This window comes from Dermochelys coriacea, chromosome 1 (genome assembly GCF_009764565.3).
Source record: "Dermochelys coriacea isolate rDerCor1 chromosome 1, rDerCor1.pri.v4, whole genome shotgun sequence".
Taxonomy (NCBI): domain Eukaryota; kingdom Metazoa; phylum Chordata; order Testudines; family Dermochelyidae; genus Dermochelys; species Dermochelys coriacea.
In genome coordinates this window covers 33642249-33651608 of record NC_050068.2, presented here as the reverse complement: position 1 = coordinate 33651608, position 9360 = coordinate 33642249, and positions in this window count along the sequence as shown.

The following is a 9360-nucleotide window of genomic DNA, read 5'->3' as shown; positions in this document are numbered from 1 at the left end:
ACACCATCCTAGCCACTATGGATGTAGAAGCCCTCTACACCAACTTTCCACACAAAGATGGACTACAAGCCGTCAAGAACAGTATCCCCGATACTGTCACGGCTAACCTGGTGGCTGAACTTTGTGACTTTGTCCTCACCCATAACTATTTCACATTTGGGGACAATGTATACCTTCAAATCAGCGGCACTGCGATGGATACCCGCATGGCCCCACAGTATGCCAACATTTTTATGGCTGACTTAGAACAACGCTTCCTCAGCTCTCGTCCCCTAATGCCCCTACTCTACTTGTGCTACATTGATGACATCTTCATCATCTGGACCCATGGAAAAGAAGCTCTTGAGGAATTCCACCATGATTTCAACAATTTCCATCCCACCATCAACCTCAGCCTGGACCAGTCCACACAAGAGATCCACTTCCTGGACACTACGGTGCTAATAAGCGATGGTCACATAAACACCACCCTATATTGGAAACCTACTGACCGCTATTCCTACCTACATGCCTCTAGCTTTCATCCAGATCATACCACTCGATCCATTGTCTACAGCCAAGCTCTACGATATAACCGCATTTGCTCCAACCGCTCAGACAGAGACAAACACCTACAAGATCTCTATCATGCATTCCTACAACTACAATACCCGCCTGCTGAAGTGAAGAAACAGATTGACAGAGCCAGAAGAGTACCCAGAAGTCACCTACTACAGGACAGACCCAACAAAGAAAATAACAGAACGCCACTAGCCATCACCTTCAGCCCCCAACTAAAACCTCTCCAACGCATCATCAAGGATCTATAACCTATCCTGAAGGATGACCCATCACTCTCACAGATCTTGGGAGACAGGCCAGTCCTTGCTTACAGACAGCTCCCCAATCTGTAGCAAATACTCACCAGCAACCAAACACCACACAACAGAACCACTAACCCAGGAACCTATCCTTGCAACAAAGCCCGTTGCCAACTCTGTCCACATATCTATTCAGGGGATACCATCATAGGGCCTAATCACATCAGCCACACTATCAGAGGCTCGTTCACCTGCGCATCTACCAATGTGATATATGCCATCATGTGCCAGCAATGCCCCTCTGCCATGTACATTGGCCAAACTGGACAGTCTCTACGTAAAAGAATGAATGGACACAAATCAGACGTCAAGAATTATAACATTCAAAAACCAGTTGGAGAACACTTCAATCTCTCTGGTCACTCGATTACAGACCTAAGACTGGCTATCCTTCAACAAAAAAGCTTCAAAAACAGACTCCAACGAGAGACTGCTGAATTGAAATTAATTTGCAAACTGGATACAATTAACTTAGGCTTGAATAGAGACTGGGAATGGATGAGTCATTACACAAAGTAAAACTATTTCTGCATGGTATTTCGCCCCCCCACCCCACCCCCCACTGTTCCTCTGATATTCTTGTTAACTGCTGGAATTAGCCTACCTTGCTTGTCACCATGAAAGGTTTTCCTCCTTTCCCCCCCCTGCTGCTGGTGATGGCTTATCTTAAGTGATCACTCTCCTTACGGTGTGTATGATAAACCCATTGTTTCATGTCCTCTGTGTGTGTATATAAATCTCTCCTCTGTTTTTTCCACCAAATGCATCCGATGAAGTGAGCTGTAACTCACGAAAGCTTATGCTCTAATAAATTTGTTAGTCTCTAAGGTGCCACAAGTACTCCTTTTCTTTTTGCGAATACAGACTAACACGGCTGCTACTCTGAAACCTATACAATATTTCTATCACTTCTCTTCCCAGCAATTTTAAAAACCAGGAGACAGATTAGGACTCTGACACTGCATATACATGGCAAGCAGAAACCTGCAGCAGTGTGTCTCAGAGCCTGGATCGTAAGATGTGGGCTTATAAGGCTCATTTTATGGTACTAAAAACACCTGTGTAGATATTCTGTCTCAGACACAGTCTAAAACTCAGGGAGATGGACTTCAGAGCATGACCTCCAGTATGATCTTGCGCCCACCCACCTTCCAGGCTTTCCAACAAGCCTGTCCTTCTGCTCTGAGCGGCCTGGTAAGGGGGCAGGGTGAGGGGGGGCAAGCAGAAGCTCCTGGGGGGCAGTCAAGGGAGAGGGGGGTGGTCAGATGGGGTGGAGGTTCAGGGTGGGGGGCAGTCAGGAACAGGGAGCGGGGGGGGTTGGATGTGGGTGGGGTTGCACAGGTATAACTGAAAACAGAAGATGAAGACTCTGGATTTGAACAGGGATGAGACCAGAGCTTGGCCTGTAGAATCTTTATTACTGGTCTCATTGTTTACTTGTACTCCCCCTCTATCTATATCCATTTGTTGCCCCTTGTCTTGTATTTGGATTATAAGCTCCTTGGGGCAGAGAATACCTTTCTCATCTGTATTTGTATAGAATCTAGTATGAGGTCCTGGTCCATGAGTAGGCTCTACACTTTGTGGTAATACCATCATTATTATTACTATTATATTATATTTAACAAAATGGAAGTTTCATTTGTTCATTTTCATTCATGCAAGGCTTGATCCAAAGCCAATTAAAGAGAATGGGAATCTTTCCATAACCTCCAGTGGGCTCTGGATGAGACCCAAAGTGTTTGTAAACAGATTGATCACCCTTGAGACTGAAATTCTTATATAGGGAGAACTACAGAATGGGCAAAAATAGCATGAGCTTCCTCACAGTGGAGATTTCCCCTGCTGTCACTGTTTTGGTTTGCGTTTTGCTCTTCAATCCAGAGGTATGTTGTATTTCAGTGATGCTGCATCATAAGAACGGCCATACTGGGTCAGACCAAAAGTCCATCAAGCCAGTATCCTGTCCTCTGACAGTGGCCAATGGCAGGTGCCCTGTCACCCAATCCCAGCTTCTGGCAAACAGAGGCTTGGGACACCATTCCTGCCCATCCTGGCTAATAGATTCATGGAAGGTAGGTCCATCAATGGCTATCTAGCTCCCTTTTGAACCCTGTTATAGTATTGGCCTTCACAATACCCTCTGTCAAGGAGTTCCAGAGGTTTACAGTGCATTGCATGAAAAAATACTTTCTTGTGTGTATTTTAAACCTGCTACCTATTAATTTCATTAGATGGCCCCTTGTTCTTGTATTATGAGAAGGAGTAAATATAATACTTCATAGAAGTAAATCAATACTCTGGGATAAAAGGAACACCATAATAAGGAATATAATTTAAATGCGGGGTTTTGTGATCTGTTTATCTGTTTGGAAGTGGAGTAAGTGAGATCAGATGTATCAGCTATTGGGTAGTAACTACCAACTTTGGCTGGTTTTGAACTCATGACCCAGAGATACTTTCACCCCTGAGTACAGGCCATGTAACTTAAAAGTCTTACTGGTACGGGGGCCTGGCTCTGGGCCCCTGGAAGGGGTGGAGCCTCGGGCAGAAGGGGCAGGGCTGGGGGGTCATCCTCTCCCAGCCAGCCCTTAAGCGCTGCCTGACCCGTGTCTCCCAGGGCTCTGGCAGCGATTTAAAGGGGCCGAAGCTCTGGCTGCAGCCAGGCGCCCCGGACCCTTTTAAATTGCTAGCCCCGGGGCAGCTGCCCCTTTTGCCTCCCCCGCCCCCCAAGTGGCCCTAGAGGTGGGCAAAAGGAGCAGTGATGTTAAACCGCTGCCGTGGCAACGCTTTAACGTCATGTGTATGGGTCCGTACCGGCCGCCGCTTCTTACCGGTACGCTGTACCAGCCCATTTTCACCTGTCTGTACTAGTAATCTCCAGAGATTCCCGATACCTGCACTGAAGGAAAGAGATTATTTTACATTTTGAATGGAGGGGTAAAATTTGTATGAGGAAATACTAGGAGATCCTTTAGATCATTCATTTGCTGAGGAAGAGCAATCCCTGTGTCTTGTATCACAAAAGGTGCCAGCAGCACAGCAAACAAAAACAGTGTATGGTGATGCTAATGGCGTTGAACATGCATTTCTAATTCCCTTACAAATGTTTCACTGAGTGAGAATGATGACTCAGTGTTTTAGAGCAGGATAGAGACAAGGATGCCATCTCACTAAAGGAACATAATCAATTTTCCACTAAATCAGTTCTGCGCTGAATGATGCTATAATAATTTATGAGGAACAAACCAAGTACGATGGGGCTGAAGCATAAAATATCTTGCATAGACAGTATGAACCTGTAATTAAATTCAGCTGTGGCATAAAGGTCAAGCAATGAGGTATTAATAAAGCACCCAGGACAAGTAGCTCACTGAACTTGACTTTGTACAACTTTCTAAAATATAGATTCACACCATGTTGTAGTTTGGCCAATTGAGTTCACAATACTACATCAGTGTGTCTCCTTCCTTTTCAAAGGCTTTTAATTTAGAATGCAAACAAAATAATAAATTAACACCTAGACTAGTTTGCATTTCTGTCATCTCAGCTCTCCCAGGAATGTTAATACTGGACTGCATTTACTAAAGATAAATATAAAAAACAAGGAGTACTAGTGGCACCTTAGACTAACAAATTTATTTGGGCATAAGCTTTCATGGGCTAAAACCCACTTCATCAGATGCATGGAGTGGAAAATACAGTCGGAAGATATATAACAGTATGTGAGATGATGGGAGTTGCCTTACCAAGTGGGGGGGGATTGAGACAATTCAATTAAATTGGGCTATTATCAACAGGACGAAAAATCACTTTTGTAGTGGTAATCAGGGTGGCTCATTTCAAACAGTTGATAAGAAGGTGTGAGTAACAGTACAGGGAAATTAGTTTTTAGTTCTTGTAGTGACTCATCTACTCCCAGTCTTTATTCAGGCCTAATTTGATGGTGTCCAGTTTGCAAATTAATTCTAGTTCTGCAGTTTCTCAGTCTGTGTTTGAAGTTTTTTTGTTGAAGAATTGCCACTTAAGTCTGAGTGTCCAGGGAGGTTGAAGTGTTCTCCGACTGGTTTTTGAATATTATAATTCTTGACATCAGATTTGTGTCCATTTATTCTTTTGCATAGACTGTCCAGTTTGGCCAATGTACATGGCAGAGGAGTATTGCTGGCACATGATAGCATATATCACATTGGTAGATGTGCAGTTGAACGAGCTCCTGATGGTGTGGCTGATGTGGTTAGGTCCTATGATGGTGTCCCTTGAATAGATATATGGACAGGGTTGGCAATAGGGTTTGTTGCAAGGATAGGTTCCTGGGTTAGTGTTTTTGTTGTGTAGTGTGTAGTTGCTGGTGAGTATTTTGCTTCAGCTTAGGGGGCTGTGAGTAAGTGAGGACTGGCCTGTCTCCCAAGGTCTGTGAGAGTGAGGGATTGTTCTTCAGGATAGGTTGTAGATCCTTGATGTGCTGGAGAGGTTTAAGTTGCGGGCTGTGGGCGACAACTAGTAGTGTTCTGTTACTTTCTTTGTTGGGCCGTAGGTGACTTCTGGGTACCCTTCTGGCTCTGTCAATCTGTTTCTTCACTTCAGCAGGTGGGTATTGTAGTTTTAAGAATGCTTGATAGAGATCCTGTAGGTATTTGTCTCTGTCTGAGGGATTGGCGCAAATGTAGTTGTATCTTAGAGCCTGGCTGCAGACAATGGATCGTGTGATGTGGTCTGGATGAAAGCTGGAGGCATGTAGGGAAGTACAGTGGTCAGAAGGTTTCTGGTATAGGGTGGTGGCTATGTGACTATCGCTTACTTGCACTGTAGTGTCCACGAAAGCTTATGCCCAAATAAATTTGTTAGCCTCTAAGGTGCCACTAGTACTCCACGTTGTTGTTTTTGCTGATAGAGACTAAAACGGCTACCACTCTGAAACCTAAAGATAAATATGTTCATGCAAAGTTGCATCTTTATTTGTATGTCTGCTATTCCACGTACATATTCTATCATAAGAAGAAATTGCATAATTAGGCAGCTGTAGTCTAGCTCTGTTTTGGGGGGTGTGGCTGGGAGGGGAATGGATTAGCAATAAGCAAAATTAGGCAAGACACCTTTCTGGACAAGATCCTGGCCTCCATTAAGGCTGTTTAGCACAGCTATGGATAACTATGGGAATGCTCCTGAAGTAGGGGCACCCCTATCTTGCAGAAAGCAAGACACTCTACAGAACACCCTACCATTCTTTTCTATTGTAGTTGATGTTGATGGGTGAAAAGGGGACAAGGTCTGAAGTGTCATTGCAACTGGCTCAGTTTTCAGCAGCCTGGAGGACCTCAAGTTTGTCCTCAAGATTAAACTAGTGCTCAGCTACACTGGGCATCAAACTGCTGGTCCTGAGGATTCAGGCAGTTGTGTGGAACACAGTGCTTGCTGCGCACCTAGAACAATAGGCCTCTCTACCTAGATGATTTTGCAGCATGAACAAGGCGCATGCCCTACTGCGATAGCAATGCAAATCTCTTCTTCCTTACCGAACTATTGGTCACATGGATGGCCCCTAAAATGTAGTTATTTTTATTTATTATTAGAAACTGACACACTGCTTCGCAATGGACTTGGCTCAAGTAAAACCTGTCCTTGCCCTGAAGAGCTTGCAGTCTAAAAGCCAGAAACAGATAAGATTTATTTACTTGCATCTTATTTATTATTATATAGAAAGCACCCCCAGTGTACATGGCACTGTGTCATCGGACGAAACAACAGTCCATACCCCAGAGCTGCTTGTAGTCTAATTCTGACAGGTAAAATGCAAACAATGGCCACCGATCTTCCTCACCATCAGGTCTTGTTTTCTGATGGTGTGTGCAAATCAGCCATGTAGTTCCACTCATCGCCTCCAGCATGCTCTCTCCAGGATTTCAGTTTGGACTTTGCCACCTCCCCTTGCAATTCACTCTCTGAAGGGTGACTTCCAGCTGCACAGTGTACCACACAGGAATTTCACACTTGAGAGAACACTCATGCACACAAACCAAGAGAGGACACTCACATGGTGCATAGGTGCTTTTCACCCACAGTGAGGGACACACTAGTCCATTTGTAACAAAAACTACTGCAGATTGTGAATCTCAACTCTTACTCTAGAGATAAGTGTCATTTAGTGGCAAAAACTGCCACAGCATCTGCTTTCCCCCTCCCACCCTGACACACACCTCTTTACTGCTACTTCCTCTTTACTGCTAGCTCTTTGGGTGATGGAGGTAAAAAGCGGTTTCATGAGTTCAGGGACTCTAGGGGAAAAAAGAGGAAAGTTAGGAAAGATAATTTTATAAACTGGGAATTTCAAAAGAGTAAAGGAATTAAGATGCCAAATTCTCACTGAATTTCAATGGGTGTTGGGTGCCTAACTCCCTTGGGATCCTTTGAAAATCTCACCCATATTCAGGGTAACCAGAGTTGTAGAACAAGGGGCTTTGTACCCTTTCCCCTGCTTCCTATGTTACCTTTCTCCTAGACATTACTTTTCATAGTGAAAAGTATCCTACCTGCTCCTACCTGAATTGTCTCCCACTCTAGAGAATTACCCTCTCACCCTTATGAGGGGTCAGGATTAAGTCCTGTTGACAGATTACTGTGAATAAGTTTCCCATGCTGTACCTACTTGATGTAAATGAAATTCATCCTTGTTCAGTGGATCAGTACAAGGCCTACACACCACTTGAGGCCATCATTAAGGGTGTCAAACCAGTATTTTTTTACAAGCCTGTATGGGTATGTGTACATGTGTTAAAGAAGGATTAGATAAGGTTTCCATATTTTAAACATAATCTAATGCAGGTGATGTCATGATGTTTGAGGCACATGAGTAAGAATACCAACCTCAGGGCATACTGTTAAGAAGCGGGGCATGAACCCCAAACTGGTAGTGAGTTCTATAGTGAGATTTCACCAACCAAATAACAAATGTAAGCTTTTTCAGGCACTATACAGCAATAACATGGAGTCCCAGACAAACCCCTGGGCATTCTGGTCTTTCTTGCCACCTAGGCAAGCTTGACTCTGTGCTAGATGGACACTTTACATCAAAGATCACAAAATATTCAGGTTGCTCCCAGTCCCAAAGGACCAGTAACTTACTGCAGCTCAGTTTGCACCTTAGATCTCATTCCAAAGAAAATGTTTGTAGCCACTTGCATAATAAACTAAGCATTTATTAACTAAGAAAAATAAATGAGTTAGCTACAAGGTTAAAACGGATAAACATACACACAAACATACATAAGACTATGAAAGTCTTAGGTTTCAGGTGGTGGTAGAGTTGCTGAAATATGCTAGCTCTATAAGTCTTTTAGTCTTTAGTCTAACCCTGGTTAAGCTTGGGGATCTCTTGCTTATGTTTAGGAATTTTTTCCCGTTAGAGTCCAAACAGCCTAAAAAAGACTTTAGTTCCTTCAGGTCAGGGATTTTTATCTCCATCTCCCTCCTCAGTACAAGCTGATGGAACAAGTGTTTCTGCACATTATCTTCTTCCTAAGTGTACAAGTAGCAATCAATAAAGTCCTTGTTGTTTGATTACAATGGGCCATTTGATTCAATAGTCCTTCCTGATGGGCCAGAGCTAACATCATGGGTATAAACTAATATTTCAGATGTGTTGATGTTTCTTTCCTGACAGGATTTACAGTTACAGAACAAACATACCGATATTATAAGTAAGATTAATCCATGTAGCAAATCACAGACTTTTCATAAAGTCTAAACACTAAACACATTGTTACAAGTCTAATATTTATTTTAGCAAAATGAACACATAGGTGAGTCAGACTGGTTTCCACCTGTGCTTTTGATTGTGTTCATGTGAGGCATAGAGACCTTGGCATGAGCTGGTGCCTGGTCTGCCAACATCACAGGAGCATTTCTGCATAAACCAGGGGGGAAAAAGGCAAATAGAGGCCTGCTTTTATGGTTCTTCTCTTTGGCACCCCTACCTTTCTCTCCAAAACCAAGGGCCGTTGACTAAAGATTGGATGATTTTTGAGGAGCTGCTGCCCTGCAAACTCTCCAGGTTATGCTCCCTGCAGACTGGAAATGTGCTCTGACCTCCCAATGTCTGGAATGTTTTTTTTTCAAATTTAGTAGCGACCGGGCAGGGTTTCCTGCAAACAACAAACAGACTTTCAACTCCAAAAATGTGGGTTTTTTTGTTTGTTTGTTTTTTTCTGGCTGGGAATAAGCAAAAGAAGGCTCCATGACTGGAGCACTAGCTCAGTGCACCTAAGGAAATATACTGGGTCTTATTTGCTTCAAGTGTTTTACTTTTTTGCTCAATAGCCACACAAGTGTTGCAATAAGAAAATAAAAGAAACATTACTCAGACTTCAAGAGAGGACAGACAAAAACTCCCTCAATAACATCAAATGGAAAAAATGATTTGCTGCAGAGCATATTAAATGCTGTTGAGCTACACCCTGGACCAGAACACTAACCATTTTTATTTTGACATATTTTTTGTTTT